At 38.4% G+C, this 17,244-nt stretch overlaps 1 long non-coding RNA gene across 4 annotated transcripts in view; it reads right to left on the bottom strand.

Moving 5' to 3' along the window:
* The window catches only part of LOC309604869, a 241,522-nt gene that overhangs the window by 31,742 nt on the left and 192,536 nt on the right, over positions 1–17,244 (bottom strand). For 3 of the 4 annotated variants that reach the window (XR_014231102.1, XR_014231103.1, XR_014231104.1), the window contains exons 6-7: positions 16,477–16,567; positions 15,951–16,037 (exon numbers count right to left, since the gene is read on the bottom strand). This is a non-coding gene — a long non-coding RNA (uncharacterized lncRNA). The remainder of the gene's footprint in view (positions 1–15,950; positions 16,038–16,476; positions 16,568–17,244) is intronic. The other variant, XR_014231101.1, reaches the window with a different exon arrangement.

Raw genomic sequence — 17,244 nt, forward strand, 5'->3', positions numbered from 1 at the left:
ATGTCGAGTATGGAAGAGATTTGATTTAAAAAAATTTAAAAGCATCAACAACAACAGTGACAACAATTATGATTTTTAGTCCCAGCTAGACTATTCAAAGTATTACCTTATGGAGAAGCATGAAATGTTTGTATAACATAGAGAAAGAAAAGAGACCTCAAAAATGTTCTCTTTGCCAACAAAGTCCTGAGGAAACAATTTTTTTAAATTAAAAATGAGATTCCTTCCAAAGCATCATTTGTCTAGATAAATGTAGCCCAAGACTACAAAAACACATTCTTAATAAAGCTGAAATGCACAGTGAGTATGCTTTATCATGCTTGTATTCTTCTAGCAATTTTTATTTTTCTATCATTCCTAACATTTTTAATTTCCCATGTGCCCAGGACAGAATGTGAAATTAAAACAATTAAACCGAATCTCCACTGAAGAGCTTTCTTGATAAGTACAGCAAAAAAGGTTTGCTGATTTAACAGGGTAATACATTTATAATTTGCGGTGACAGGAAACTAACTCACTACTGGGAAATTCTGACATCTAAGATCTACATCTTGAGATGCTAGAGGAGAACTAGAGAGAACGTCTATGATTTTAATTTACTTATCCTATTTAGAAAAAAAAGTCACTTGAGTCATCCTGGCTCACTCTTCTTACCATTAGTCATACTGCATTTCCTTAAGCCTGTGAGCGTGTTTCTATGTAAATAAACTATGTAGTTCACTTGGGGATAAAAGTCACAGTATTTAGAGATTATAAAGACCTCTTAGATCATCCGGTCTGGCTCACAAGAGATAGTCCCTAGATAGGGAACGTAATTGTTGATCTTTGCCAAGAGGCCAAGAAGAAACAGTTGGCAAAAATATTTTCCGTGTTTTTTGGTTTTAACTTATCTAATAGTGCTTTGGTCACTTCCCAAGTGGACTAGTAAAATTATCATTAAACAGTTTCACTTATCAGGGAGACACAAAGTTTAATTTATCTGAGTTGATAGTGTTTCAACCACCTCCATTTGTTGAAGAAATGATCTTGTTTTCAAAATATGAACAGTGCGGAATCTGCTCTTTGAACTAACCAAGCAGTTTCCCTTCAGTAAAGGAAGTCAAAAGGCAAGTTCTTCCTAACTGATTTTCCTAATCTAGTTTCCCAAATTTTGGAGCAATTAGATGTTAAAACATTGATTTGCGCAAAGTAGGAAGTGAATACAGTAGAACACAATACGATAACAGCTTACTACTTTATGAGTCAAAGTGTTTTCCATTTCCATTTGCTACATTTCATAGAATTGGGAATAATTTTGAAACTTAAACGTATGGAGAGGTTTGGCACTATGGTAAAAGTCAAATAGTGAATCAGCAATGTGAACCACAAAGAAACAGTGAAGATACCTCTTCTGGTAACTATTCTTTTTATTCCGCAGTTCTTAAGTCCTATTTTAACCATGCCAGATATGTTCCCTCTACCCAGATTATATTCAGAAAACTGTCATTACAACTGAAGAGGTAAAAGCCAGATAAACAAATATACAAAAACAGCACAAATAGGTAAAACTAACAAATAGGAGATGAGTTGGTAATGTAAAAGAAAAGTTAGATCTAAACATTTTAAACATAATTATTTCTCATCTACTAAACACAAATCAACCTAACCTATGAAGTAAATCTTCTATTTTTATTGAGTTAGTATTTCCAGTGTGGGTATGATATTTGTGTCACATGAAATTATACTAAAAATGTTGTTGAAAAAAGTGTGGTCCTTGATTTTTTGAAGTCTACATCCTAAGTCAAGAGCTTACAATCCATTTAAGCCAATGACAAATTTGAGGATTACAGAGGAACTCAGTAAGACTCTCCATGTTCACTGAGCTGCATGCACCGTGGACTAAGCCCTCTGCAGGTGCTGTCGAGGATTATAAAGGACATTACACATGGTCCCTGCCCTTCCAGAGCTCACAGTACTATGGAAAAGATAAATATCTACTCGCCCATCCCTCACCTCCCACGCAGGACGGAAAGTGAGTGACTAATTTCTGTTTTCTAGCTTGTATTGACTTAGCTAGAAAATCAGAGTCCGGACAGGAAAATGGCAGACTCTGATGGGGAAGCAAAGGGAAGTTTAGTGTAAGGATTATTTACAAAGATTGGGCAGAGTTAAGAGAGATTAAAAAGAAATGGTAAGGTATCTGAGGACTGACAAGAGAGGAAGTCATTACCCACCTAGGCCTGAGAGAACAAGGAGAGGGAGTGGTTATCAGAAGGTGGAGAGAGAATTAGGATTTGTAAGAGGTGCCACCAACTTCAGTAAGGAATGAAGCCAGGTCAACTCCATGGCCTGCAGGAAGAAAGGCAGGAGGATTAAGCTCTAACCTCTCTCTCTACTTTCCGCTGGGTCTCCTGCTGGTGCCTCCCTTTGGTGAAACACATGCAGAAGTCAGAAGGGAAAAGGGATTGTTGAGACAGCCAATGAAGGCCAACCTCCAAGAGCGCAGAACAGGACAGAAAAAGGTAGAGGGAACATCTGTCGAAGCAGAGAATAGTCAACTGAACTGGCTAAATTTAGAACCACCCAAGTTCACAGGATAACGTATATGCCTTATTCATAACTAAATATTTTGGTAGACCGGTTAATAGTGTTTCATTTGCAACAGAGAATTTTGGCACTTTTCCATTAGATGAGATCACAGTCAGTATTAACACAAGTTTCCAACTTAAACTGTAGAACATAAATGGTAAAATCTAATTTAACCACTATTCTACCAAGCTGAGATCTGTAATTGGCACTTCTACACGTCAACTAACTAAACAACATAAATTTTGCTTTATGATGCTGATCTTGAAGCATACAGGATTCTGAATAACTTATAAATCTTAAAGAAATATTGTATTTAGAATGATCTTAGCCTTAAGCAGAATATAATCTTTAATTTTTTAATCCAGTCGTTCATGAATCTCATACACGACAGTTTTGTTAAAAACTATATTGGTTAACCAGAAAACTCTCCTTCTTGGTGGTTATGAAAGGTAATAAAAAGTTTACTGTCTCCACCCCCCCGCCAAAAGTTTACTTCCCATGAATTCATTTTGCACCTTTCTGTTCAGTCTTTGGGGGATATATTCTCCTTGAATTATGCTTGATTTAATATGTGTTTTGCTCATTGGTTCCAGTATATTAGCAGCACTTCATTACTCAATAACAAAAAGCTACAAATAGATTAAAGGCTCTTAAACCCTTAGAGGATTCAGAACACACATCATGAGTGCCCCATTTATGCTCTGAAGTTGCTTATTAGCAGTTGACCAGAAACAACATATCGCTATAACACTGCAGCCTCACCATTGAGCATGCTCTGCCCCAATCTGGAATTCAAGCTATGTTTGGAGTCTATGCTTTTTCCTCAAATTTTAAAATGGCAACCACAGAATACTTGGGGCCTAATTCATTAAACAATGAGTCATTCTGGAAGTCCTTTCCCTCTTTCCTGGACTTGATAAATTTTATCCATGAAATCTGGCTGCCCTTGATGCAATGGAATCAACAATTAGAATACTAGTATTGAAGGGCATCAGCCTGGTTTGAAAATACATCTCAGAGTGTCCAGTTCAATGTAAAAGCTGAATGCAAGTCCCCACTCTTCCCCTTCACCCCCACCCCCACCCAAGCCAGTGTAGTCATCTAACCAGATTGAGTGGTAATCAATAATGTATATCCTCCAAATGCTTCAAAAACTACATATAACATTAAAAATTTGATAATTATTTGGTACATCTAAACCTGTGCAGATACCCCTCCCCAAATGGATTCTTGAACCAGAATTTTTGACCACAGAGTGAAAAGTTTTTAGGTCCTAAACAATGGAACACTCCAATTTTAGTTTCTAATCACAATTCATAAACTGTAAAACAAATTTCTTTTTAAAGTTCTACAGGAACAAGAAGTGACCTTGTCTAAGATTTTCCTAAGGGATACTCTCAAGTGAATGGATAATAAGACCACACTGATCTTTATTTGGCCACAAAGAACATTCAGTCGACTTTCAGGTAATTTTTAAGTAAAAATCTCAGCATAATTATAATGTGTGTGTTTTCGGTTTGTTTTGTTTCCCCCTTGGTTCCCTTTTACAAACATATTGGTCCACAGTCTCTATACTGGAAGCACACACCAGAGAAAGGGAAGATGCACAAGAGTAGGATAAGAAAGTGGCAGCTACGTGATCGTATATCTCTTCCCGCCACATGTTAGAACACACTCCATAAAGCCTTCCACTATGCTTATCCAAAGAGTCCTCTTTCTTTGCATTTGTACCTTGAAAGGTTAAATCTCACTCCCCCCACCACCAGAACTGGAAGAATTAAAGCAACAGAAAGGAAATGAAGGCAACAGAAAACTCCCTCTAGACAAGACTCAAGCCACATCAAGCATGATGTTACATGAACGTCTCCTCTCCCCCATTCTTCCTTAATGCACCATATAGAGAGGGCTCTCACATTGTAACCATGTCATATATATTTTCTCTTCACTCAAAGCATCCTGAATAAAGAGAGATCTATTTGTCTCCATGGTGTTTTCACCATTAACAGTATCAGAGCTGCAGGAACACAATGGGAGATGTGTTTTCCGTTAACCTCTTGACTCAGAGATGTCCTGATGCTAAACGTTATTGCATTTTGCATTAGCACAGAACAGTGGGAGTTCTGTGACTGATGTAAAAAGGTTGAGAAGGGCCACAGAAGCTCTCGTGTGCTCCATACTGCTGTTGGCGGTAGAGCACGAAGCACATCATTTTTGTTTAGAAAGAGCACAAACAGGAACCAGGGAAGGAGGTGGTGAATTTCACATGTCCGACATAGCCCCCCTCCTGTTCACCACTGAGCTAATCTCTACTGTAAAATGATATTCAGTGCTTTTAACCCTGTTCACAGACATTAACTAGGCAGAAATTAATTTACTTTTCTTTATTACCCTAATGATCTACAAACCATGGAAGGAACAAGGGAATTAATATTCACTGTTTTCTTAGGCTGTTTTATCCGTCGCCTTAATGTGGCTTTCCGTGTTAGCGGATTGTTGCGGTAACATTACTGCAAATCGCTCCTTACCACTCTGCTCATGTCCCTTTGACAGTATAGACGGAGAATTGGAAATTTCTGTTTTCACGTTATAAGACAGGAGGCCATGGAGGCTAAAAAGTAAGGTTCTAGTCACTGCCATCTACAATTCCTGAATGACAGTCTGAGAATTGCAGAATATTCTATACTAAAGGTCACTCAGAAATTGTCCAGGTCTAGTCCGTGGGTTACCATAACTGGGCACTGATGTTCAGAAGGCTGAAATGATTTGAGTAGGGCAGAACCAGGTTCGGCACCTGCACTCACGCCCCTGGTGAATTCTCTTTACAGGCTCTACTTAAGGATGTGTCTGCTGAATGATCAGTGTAACATGAAGAAGATCTTTGGGACCATACTCCATGTCACAAGGTCCTTATTTCTACAATGCAACTTTCATAGTGCTGCATCTTAGGGTTCTGTATTAGTGAAAGAAACTAAAATATTTGTAAAAGGTAAGCCGTGTGATTGCAATTAAAGGAGAATTTTGCTGTACTTATCTAAAGACGGGGAGCTGTCTCCAAATGTCTTCCCCTCAGCCTAAGTGTCTGGACATCTTGGAATTTAGAAACATCTGATTATGTAAAACTTGGCTACCCAAGAGTGTGCTCCACACACCGAAAGCATCAGCCTCGCTTAAGAGTTGGTAGGAATACCGCACTTCAGGCCCCATTCAGACCTACTAAATCAGAATCTGCATTTTAACAAGATCCCTGGGGGATTCCTGTTCATTAAAGTTTGATAAACACTATTTAAAGGAAGCAGTCAATAGAACTTGGAAGGACAAGTGTTAGAGAAACAAGCTATTAAAGACCATCAAAGATTGGTCTCAGAATAGAAGAACAAGTGTTTCAGTGGGGTTAGAATTTGGAGGGCAAGAGATGAAGGGAAAATAGTACAGTGGGACAAGAATAGAAATGAGGTGAGGTATTATTCTATTTGCAGTTCAAATTTGTACTAAATATTTAGAAAATACATATTGATTGAATTAATAAAAACTTGGCTTACTTATTCCTCCCTGGGTCTTCTAGTAAGGCTCGGGGAAGACAATAAGCCAAAGCCAGCTTTGAGAAGGCTAGTGTTTGTCCCGACAAGAATGACTGTGGAAATGCATAATTACCCAGTACCAGAAGGGGGTTGACTGGGTTATCACATACTAGTTAAATGCCTCTACTAATGAACCAAGTCAAAAAGAATCTGATGAGTGCAAATAAAGAAGTACAGGTGACATGTCTTCAAGAAAGTTTATTAACTTGCTATTCTAACTGGCCAGAGTCTCCGTAAACTGTGTCAGCAAAACATTCTTTGATTGATGAAGAAGGTCAAGTTGCCAGCAACACATTTATGTTTTGAAACTTATGTGTGTGCTAGAAAATAGCTGGTTTAAATCACTGGATTCTGAAAAGTTAAAATAACACTTACATCACCCATTATAGCTATTATAATTCCTTGAGGATATTTTAAAAATGTAGCATGCTGCAACTCTTTTTTTTTTTTTCTTTTTAAATCCTAAGATTAATTCTCAGAAGACAAACTATGGTAATTTGTATTAATCGTGTACTTCGGATTTCTGGGGCTAAGAATGATTGTCAGATATAAAATTCAGTGAAGTTTCCCTAAGGAAACAGAACCCATACTCACCAAAGATGAAGATAAGGAATGAATTGTTTTGAAGAATGCTTTACCCATCCATTACTGATGAAACTGACACTAAGTTGTATCTAAAGTGGCCTCCATAATTTATTTTCCTTGCAGTTCCCAAACTCTGTGTCCAACCATGAGCTACTGGCCAAAAAACACAAGGGTATGACCTCCTACACACCACAGCCACTCTGAAAGCAAAGATGGCATGATTTAAACTCTGGTAGATACAACCTTATTACCGAGTCAGTAGAAATTCAACCATATGACAGTTAGTCTGCCTTCAGAAACAGGACCCCAAACACTACTTTGCCCTTGGAAACCATGGCTTTGTGAAATCACTCAGGTTTATGCCACTGAAAAGGAGAGGACATTATTGTCCTGCACAGGGAAGTAATTCGATTAAAAAAAAAAAAAGCTTTATAAATGTATAAACAATACTAAGTAGGTCCTTATATGTCAAGTGGCTACAGATGTTTAATACACAAACTCTTATCCAACACAGACACAGGTAATAGCTGTGTTTCCTGTCAAACTCATAATAAATGTGACAAAGTAATGACAGTGTCTTCCAGGGCAAGGCCACAGGCTCTTCTAAAGGGTGGATGTATTAGCTAAGAAATGAAGACCATACAGGAGCCTGAGGGTCTTGCTCCTATTTCTCCTGTAGACCTTCAGGGTGCAAGAATTAAATAAAACATGAATTCTAAAATAACTGTACCCAATCTTACCTTTAATAGGCTTTCTTAGGAAAAGAAAAGGCCCGGAGGAACCATGATCATTCTCGGCATGTTGCTTTGTGCAAGACCCAAGGAAAGCTAGGAGGCTGTACAGTTATCTCCCTTGATGTAATTCTAAACTATACAACCTACTACCTCAACCTGGGAGCATGCAGTCACAATGGCTGGAAAGCTACCATTTCTTAAGCAATGAAATTACAAGTTAGTCTTACAATTGTTCTTCGTGCTGTCACTTATTTGGGCCATTCATAAGAGACAGCACATCAAAGGGTCCGACAGTAAAGAAAATAACACAAGAACCTTGGCATGAGATTACTGTGCAGACTGGAAGGAAGGAAATACTTGGGATCGGTCTTCTAGAAATTATTTGCGCATGAAAATTATGGTAAGGTTATAAAATGGCTGTCGTTCTGATCAATCTAATGTCCTCTGGTACCTGTTAACAGAACAACGGAAGCAGACCAATATTTAAACTCGAGTAGCTGAAGAAAGAATTAGGAAGACAAATGTTTCCCTTGTGAACCTGGAAAACTGGAATCTCTAAAGGGTTGGTAAACAAGGGGAAATAGTTTAAGCCAAAACATGGTGAAAAGGTAAAGGAAACAGGATTCTGAACAAATTAGAGATAAACAAATAATATAGAAGTTACGGTGAACATTCGCTCAACAGTATTGATAATGTACATCACGTAATTCACATATTTATAAAGCGCTCATTTTCCAGAATTGACTGCTTCAGCACTTTTTTCACAAAGTCTATCCCTAACTTTTATTAGCAATGTATAGAGATGTGACTCTATGTTTTTTTCATTATAAGGAATTAAATTTCCCTGTCTGTACTTTTCATTTTTAAACTGGGTCTTTCCTTTATCTTCAGGGCCGGTTCAATGTTGAAGTGACAGACAGACTCATAAGCTTGGTGACTTCCCATCTCTGTGTGTTCCCATGTTTGGTCAGGTTTGTATTTTCCCATGAGGACTGCTCTGTGGCCATCTCTCCTCATCGCTCAAGTGGACTCTGGTTTTGCCTGGTAAAGGCTGTTCCTCAGAGGGGCTGGGCCTAACCGTGTAAGATGGAGGGGTGTCTGAGCGCACAGGGAATCAAAGAGTGATAATTCTATCATGCTGATTGTGTTCAAAAGACAGATCCAAACGCTGAAGAGCTGGTGTTTCTTCATGTTACTCAACGAACTTGGCGAAGGATCACTTTCCCAATTTTTCCAACCCTGTTCCCTCACGCAGCCATCGAGGAGTAAGGCTGCTTTTTCGAGGAGGCTGCCTCTCCTTCAATCAATGCTACCTGGTTTGGGGGAAAGACTGGGACGTTACTTTTACCAAGCAAACTCCCCTTCATCCTTCCAGCCTCAATTCAAAGAGTTCTTTCTCTGATTATCTCGTAACTTCATACACACATTTCTAATCTAGCCCTAACACCACTGCATTACCACTTATCTGTCTCCTTCACTAGACCCTGAGCTATTTGAAGATGAGGCTGCACTACTCACCTTTGCAAATCTGGTACCACCTGCATGCCTACGACCTGGCACACAGTAGAGACTTAAAAGCATGTTCATGAAAACAAACATGTATGAACGAAAGAATAAAGTGGGAGTATAAATGAACCTAAAGTTAAAGGCTAGGCGATTTTTATTTTTATGTCAGGTCCCCTGTTCTTCCATTTACATTGTAACTTCAATCATAGGAAGGTGGCTTTGCTATCAAGATTCCAGAGGGGGGATAATTGTAGAATGACTGAATTCAACCTGACAAGTATGGCTGAAGTCCTGGATCTCATATGGAAATTCAAGAAGTAACTCCAAGTCCCCTGCCTTTTAGATACTCACTTATGCATATGATTTAATATCCACTGGGGCACTAAAAGAAAATATAAGTCATTTCCTTGCACTGACCATTTGCCTGATTCTATAAACACAGTCAGGATATAACTCTTATAAATGGGAAACAAGGCAGTGGAGGGGCAGGTAAGAGAAAGCAAAAGAAGATACAACAAAGAGAGGTTAAGTTTCAGTGTGCTAGAATACTAGTATATGAGTATAAACATATAGCTTACAGAGCTTTTAAATATCTGGAAATGGAAACATTCACCTTTTCTCCATGTACCTTCTTCTTCTAGGGGTCAAAGATAAAAAGATGTTGCTCTTAGAATACTAATGGTTTTCAACACCCTGCTCTTTTAGTTGTGTGAATTTCCTTGTTTATTTACACTGATTTTAGCCCATTATCATGTATTAGTGCAATTATGGCTCATTACATAATTAGTGTAAATATTTGTAGGCATGTAATAACAACATGCAATTATGATATGGAATGATGTCATAAAAGGTCTTATTGAAAAGGGAAAGTAAAAAAATAAAATAAATAGCATTTATAGGAGAACAGAAGTTACACATCTTTAGGTATAGAGAATCTATTTTACTCTTTAACTTTAAAAAACATATTTTAAAGGTATTCTGAATATATGCAGACAGACTCTCAGACTATTGAACACTGAGGTTTTAAGTGCTACCAGCAGCAATCTTTCCAAATGAAGGGAGGATGAACCTTGAACAATGCTATGAGTGTCTGAGATTACGGAAAAGCAGGGACTCCCCACTAGTAAACATATTCTGTATCGATTTGGTGTTTGGAAGTTGGACAAATGTTATGATTAAAACATATGATTCATTAAAGTCTGTGTCGGTATGGCCGACAAGCAATTCTGCAAAGGGACTCCTGACCAGATAATCAGTTTTTTGAAGACAGAGTAACGTCTTCACCCTCTAGCAAAGTACTGAACACATAGTAAGCATTCATAAAGGTTTGCTGAATGAACGAGTGGATGCATCTTATAATTTGTCTAGCCATATGGCTACAGCGAACTAAAAAAGTGGCTTTATTCCAACTCATACTTTATTGAGCAACATGTTAGGTGTTAATAAATCTCTGCAAGTTTGGGACAGCCATTCGTATTGACTTCTCTGTAAAACTTCAGCACTGTTACAGGCCTAAGAAACTTTTAGAATCTCAATTAGAGAGGCTAGGTGACATCTGATGAAGTTAAATAACACAGTCAGCGAACAAAGATCCAGAGTACCTAACAAATGCTGGGGAATGACTGGTAAGCACACTGAAAAACAAGAAATCATGTTAACTTAAAATTCAAAGTTAATTTTGTCCTATATGTATCAGTTTCTTCCCATGAAGAGAAATCCATTTATTAATTTTGAAACACAAACAAGAAACCCTTTCAAAATTAAACACCAGTTCCCCCTACTCTCTCCAAACTCTGGTGATAAAGGGTGAACTGCTTTATCAAACACAATTCTTGGAATAATAATTATTTTTTTCTGTTAAAAAAAAATCTAAATTATATCCTCGTGTGACAGCTTCATAAATATATTTTTGATAATTTGAGAATTTTAATAAAACTAGTTTGTTTTATACCCATTCTCTCTACACCCCCATGCAATAATGACTACTGAATATATATTTTAGAGTCTTTCTGAGGAAAACCTAAAGTTATTTTACTTTCTGCAGCTTCCTGTAAAATATCTGGTCCACTCTGAGGGAGTCCCAAGGGAATAATTAATAGCTACAGAACCACTCATTCATGAACATGGAAGAAGGGAAAAATACTGAATTTCATCATCTTGTAAAATATTTAATATCTTGTTTCTTGTGACCAGTGTCCAGGGGCTTTGGGCTTTCCACTAGAATATTTTCTAGCCACGTGAATCAAATAATCATGTCCTAGGCCTTTCAGAAACTTTGAAAAGATGGACTGTTCTGCATAATCTTTTTTCTTAGGGTAATGACTGGGTTTAAAAAACCCCCTTAAAAGAAACGATCTGATCGTCACCCACTGGTCACCCTGCAGTCTTAATGTTGTCCCTGTATAGGGAATTTAGTCTGCCAGCATCCCCTAGATTCATGAACTCTATTGGTCCCACTGGTAGCACATTTAATAGCAGGTTAAAGGGATGATGAGTAGAGACACGATTTTGCCTTTATCAAACGTAATGTTTATCCAGGGAAGGTACAGGTTTAATTTGCTAGCAGCTTATCCATTCCAAGTCGACCACTTCAAAGAGGTGTATAAAACCAAACGAGTAGATTGTTTGCTTAATGGGCAGATAAAGGCCTTGGGCAAAGAATTATACATGATACACACCAATGGGGACAGACTTTTTCTTCTGGATGTAATGTTCCATCATTCCAGAGCGAAGCAACAATTTCTCAGTAAGCTGGAAGTCAAGATCTACAGACCACCCTCCTCAATGCTTTGCAGAGCAAACGCAAAGGAAACGCATACACACGACATCCTCAGGGTGTAGCACTTGCAGAGCTTGGTATTCTCCAAGACATCTTTAAACAATGTCACCTGTATCTGAGCCTTCCTAATTCCGACATACAAAATTTCATTTTTACATGCTTGATAGAAGAGCTCTAGCTACCCGTGAACAGTGCGGCTCTTATGAGGAGACAGCATTTAGTAAACAAAAGAAAAAAATGTATCCATTTGAATTTCAAACCTTTTGCTGATGTTAATAACTACTTCATATTGACTCTTTTTTGTTAGAAGAGGCTTCACCAAAAAAAAAAAAAAAAAAGAAAAGTCTTAAGGGAATTCCTGGCACTATGTTTGACCAAAAGGGAATGCAAAAGTTTCAGAGTCATCCAAATCTGATCAACTTTTCACCCTGGGTTCTGTTTACAGACTCTTCAGCTCACATTGTTGGAATGAGACAAATATAGCCAATTTTGCTTTGATCTGGAGTCAGTTTGGCTTTCCAATCCTGGCACAATGGTGACATTTAAGAGGCAAGGGGATAAAATTATTTTCATTCCAGCCTTTTAACCATGGTGAAGAGTTATAAAACAGCTCTGGACAAATATGAAGCTGGACCTAAATGAGCCATTTCTTTTTTATAAAAGTTCTTTTTCTTACAGCGCTGGGTATGTCCAGAAGTATAAATAGTTAAGCACATCCATTCCCCTCATTAATTTTATTTTTAAAGGTAAGGACTGATTTGAAGGCACTTGGAGAACAATGGGAAAGGAAGACTTGCTACAAGGTACTGATACAATCCAAACCAGGGTGAAACGGGTCTTGTAAACAAGTCTCTGTCACTTTCCAAAAAAGATCATGATAACTTTGAAAACAATTAGTCAGGCTCACAGAAAACAAAACAAACCCTCATGTACGTATCTATTTACTCACCACTCAACAGTAAGTTGTCTGAGTCACCCCCATTCCTGCTGCCTCACCTGTGAGCCCTGGCTCTTTGTTTGACAGCTGAGAGTAGTTAGAACAAAGAAGGGAATTGAGGGTGAGCCTATAAATTAATCATTGAAGAGCCTCATCCATTTCAGGACAAAAGATCTCCTTCCTCCGCACCGGCCCCTCTTTCCGTGTCTACCCCTCTTAGAGGAAACTAAGGGGAAGAGGAGGAGAATCAAGGAACTGGAAGGGATTCTGATGGCAGACAGGCAAAGCCCGTGGTCTGCGAGATTGCCCACAGACACATACCTATAGACACAAGCTTGTGTGGACCATCATCACAAGTTCGGATCTACGGGTTTGTGGCAACAGGCCTTAGTATCTCTCTCGTGTGGGTGTCTGACATGTCTGAAAATGAAACGTTAACACCATTAGTCCAACCAAAGGTTCTGCCATTCTATCATTTCACGCCAGAAACAGGAAAACTTCATCCCGCTCTTAAAAGGGCAAAAGTTAAGCAGCATCTTCTAGGTTCTCCCCCACATACTTCCCTGTTTTCACTTATTCACAGACAAAACGGGCTTCAGGTAAACCTCATCATTTTACTGTTTAATATCACAGAAGACTCATTAATTCAGACCTTAACACGCACACTGAGCATAGTGATATCAGTATGGCAAATGAGCAGAATAAAGAAAAGTCTTTCAGTTGTAGGGAGAGAAAGAGAGAAACATTGGAGAACCCAAATGCAAGTTCATTCTTTTAAATACCTGTAATTACACGAAAAAAGGTGGTGAAATTTTCCTTTTTTATTTGCATTCTGGCAAACAGCTGTAATAAACTAGCAAGCACCACCAATGGGCTTGTTAGTATTTCCTGAAAATTATTCTAGAGGAGATTTCCAGTTATATTAAATTGGAAGATTCGTCTTCAGGAAAAGTTTGTATTTCACCCTCACTCTGCCCCCATTATTGGTCCAAATACCAACAATGAGCAAGTCTGGGCATACTTTATAAAATCTGAACCAGAAAAGAAATTGTATAGTTGCTCCCCTCAAAACTGTCCCAGGTTGTGGGGATAACTCTATTTCTAAGGACGTCTCATAAAAGGATTTTGTTTGTCAGCGTTAACATCCTTTCTTCAAAATCAGCGCTCTACAAGCAAGAAAGGAGCAGCCAAGACAATGTACTTTCATTAATGGCTCCTTCTGTGAATTTTATGGAGGACAGAGTCTTAAGCGTGAGTACTTCAAGGACAAATGATGGAAAGCAAAATAATCATCCATCTCCCTAGATGTGGGGAAAAACATATGCCTCCATCTCTTTGTAGGACCTAAAAAGAGACCTTTTCAACTTTTGTTAGCAATGACCATAGATCCTGGTTCTCAAAAAAAAAAAAAAAAAAAAAAACAGATCTTTGCCTTGACAGAGAAACATTCATTCCTATCTCAAGAATCTGGGAGGCTCTCCTCACAACAAAAAAACACAGCTGAATGTGGGAATTATTCAGAGAAAAGAGCAGGCCCCGATGTATACAACTTAAAAGGTGAAAGCGAGAGAACAGGAAACCAACAGTGGGACAAACAGGGAAGAGGAGGCAATGGTTGGTAGACACTCCATTGTCTGCCTGTTTAATCACGATGGAGCCACAAGCATCACTGCTCAGAGTTCGCTGGTGCTGTGAAGGTTGCCAAGACCGAGAATTTCGTTGCAGCTCCGTGGCTTGACTTTTAAGATCCAAAGAAACAACAATTCCAAGTGGAAGCAAGGAGGATCCAAACCAGTTACCTCAAAATGGTTTGGACTTTCTGTTATTTTAAAATGTTCATTTCCTTTATAGAACAAAAGGTTTTAAAATAAACTCCAAGCCTCTTATTTTTCTTTGATCTCCCTGACAAGGTCATAGGGCCGGAGGTATTTGAGGATGGGCACTTTGCATACTGTTCAGGATGGCTGGAATGTGTGTGACCCAGGAGCTCTTATTAATGTATAAAGGAATAGGCTCAGGCTCCCAAAGTGATGAGAACTGTTGTTATCATTTATTAAAAAGATAGAATGCAATATTTGTCAGCAACGGATGAAGATCTGTCAGAGTGTTACACTGAATCATTCAAGAAGCATCACCTTTGTAAATCTGCACCCTCGAAGTCCATAAAAAGGAGCTCAATGCCGTGTTTCAACTGGGGGCTTCTCTGTGTCTTTTGTGTGTGTGTGTGTGTGTGTGTGTGTGTGTGTGTGTGGAAAATACAGGACAGAGAAAAGTTATTCATTCTGAAGGGTTTGTAGTGTTAATTTCCAAACAATCCAGAGTTTTAATTTTAGAAAATAAAAGAGAAATCAGAAGATGCCTAGATGGCAGAAAAAAGAGAAAGTCAAATACCGACCTAGTAGAAGAATGGTTTATTTGGGAATAGACATTTTCCCCAAAATATCAATTGAATACCTCCTTCAAGAACCGTCTTTGTGTTGAGTAGAATAATAAGGGTTCTTTTCAGAGGAAAGTTTGTCCTGCTTTCTTAAGCAAGATTCTTAGATAGTAACACTAATAATTAAGTTGGAAAATGTAGGCAAATGCCTATAAACAATGGCAAAAGTAGGGTAAGGTAATTAATCAAGCAAATATATCATTTGTGTTGTTAAACATATTTACGTAGCACGAAGTCCTCCAATAACACTGAAAGGAAACTACTTATATCATGATAGCTGGGCTCAAATCTTAGTCACTGGACCTGTGTAAGTATAGTTGTATAAAATATGTCTACATACTGTAAGTATGTAGACATACAGTATTACTAATCTAGGACTAAAGTTAAAACATCAACTATTATGCAATTATTATGTTATAAAGCACTAGTTATTATGCAACTTCTATAAGCCATATCTTCTAGGAATTCAGAGCACATGTTAGGCTTTTTAGAGATAATCCTCTAATACTTATATTTCTAAGTACAATGACTAAAGATAGCCACAGAGTTTAAGAACGGCGCCTGATGGTTTCAAATGAGTTTTGCCTAAATCGTTGTCAAAAGAAATAAGCACTGTTAAGTAATAACTTTCAAAATATTTTTCTGAGCTCCGTAGAACTGAATGATCTGCTCATTGGCTACGAATATTATAAAACTAGTTGCTATTGTCAAAAAATCAAGCTTAAAATAGTTATTCTTCATAATTAAATGATTCAAGCACGCCCTAAAAACTTGTAATACTTGAGGAAATGGAAGGTTTGGGGAAATTATAGGAAAATATAATTACCTGAAAAAAGGAACTTCTTATGAATCCTATTTTTTTAAACCTGTTGCCATCTTGCTAGGCCAGCATCTTCGAACAATTTGCCTGCGTCTGGAAAATAAAATTATTTTAAATGGATCAAGATTTTTTGCTTGGTTTGTGGTTGGTTTCTTTTTGTCACCCAACTCTTTTATAAAGCTAAACTAGAATTCATGCCAAAATGAGAGTAAAAAGGAACACAAAAAACTGAAATAAAAGTAATTCTAGAAAAACACTGGGCAGCATTATGTTTTCTTCATCTCCAGAACTACACATGATAGAAAGGTTCTGCAAATAAGTCACTTTCACATTTTTCCTGGAATTTCCCTGGCTACCGATGAATCTTGAGAACGATTTTACCAGAAAAATGATCAAATAGGAATGCGACGTCTCGGAATCCTCCCAAATTCCAATGTTTTATACCAAACCGCTCATTTGCTAAACATGATTAAGAGACAGGCTATCAATAATTAAGCAGGGTTAAGGTATAATCAAGTTGGGCAATCATTACCTGGCATGATGTAGCATCACTGAGACACTGTTTTAACTTTTTGATTCAGAAATGATTCGGGAGTCATTATTTCTCTCTGCTGATGGGGCCGCTAAAAAAGAAATAAAATATCTGATTGTGGTGGATTCAGGAGTCTGTCCCCCTCCACCCCAGCGGGCTTCTTGGCTTCCATTCCAACGGTCTTTCATTGGCCAGGTTTTAGACGCAGGGTTTGCTTTTCCTTCATTGTTCCTTTACTAGTGGAAGGAAAACTCACTGTGCAGCTGCTCGCAAAAGGGAAAATGTACTTGAGTTTTGCCTGGCTGTGGACTTGAACACCAAATCCACGGTGATGTCAGCAGAACGACACCGACAGACAGATTCCCTGCCCTTCCACCCTCCTTCTCTTTAAAAGAGGTATCCCTTGTACAGAATCTCAGCAGACCTCCTTTGTCCTGGGGGGAAAGAGCAATTCAACTGAACAACCTGTTATGAAAGAAAGAGAAAGAAAGAGAGAAAGAGAGAAAGAGAGGGAGGGAGGAGAAAGAGACAAAGAGACAGAGAGAGAAAAAGGAGAGAGAATTAAACAGAAAGCGAGAGATGGAGAAAATGGAGAGAGAGGAAGGAAGGAAGGAAGGAAGGGAGGGAAGGAAGGAGGGAGGGAGGGAAGGAGGGAGGAAAGGAGGAAGGAAGAAAGAGAAGGAGGAAGGGCAGGCAGAAGGGTGGGGGGGTGGGGAGAGCGGGAGAGAGAGAGAGAGAGAAAGGAAGAAAGGAGGAAAGAGAGAGAGG

This window comes from Balaenoptera borealis (genome assembly GCF_965194805.1).
Source record: "Balaenoptera borealis genome assembly, chromosome: 11".
Classification (NCBI taxonomy): domain Eukaryota; kingdom Metazoa; phylum Chordata; class Mammalia; order Artiodactyla; family Balaenopteridae; genus Balaenoptera; species Balaenoptera borealis.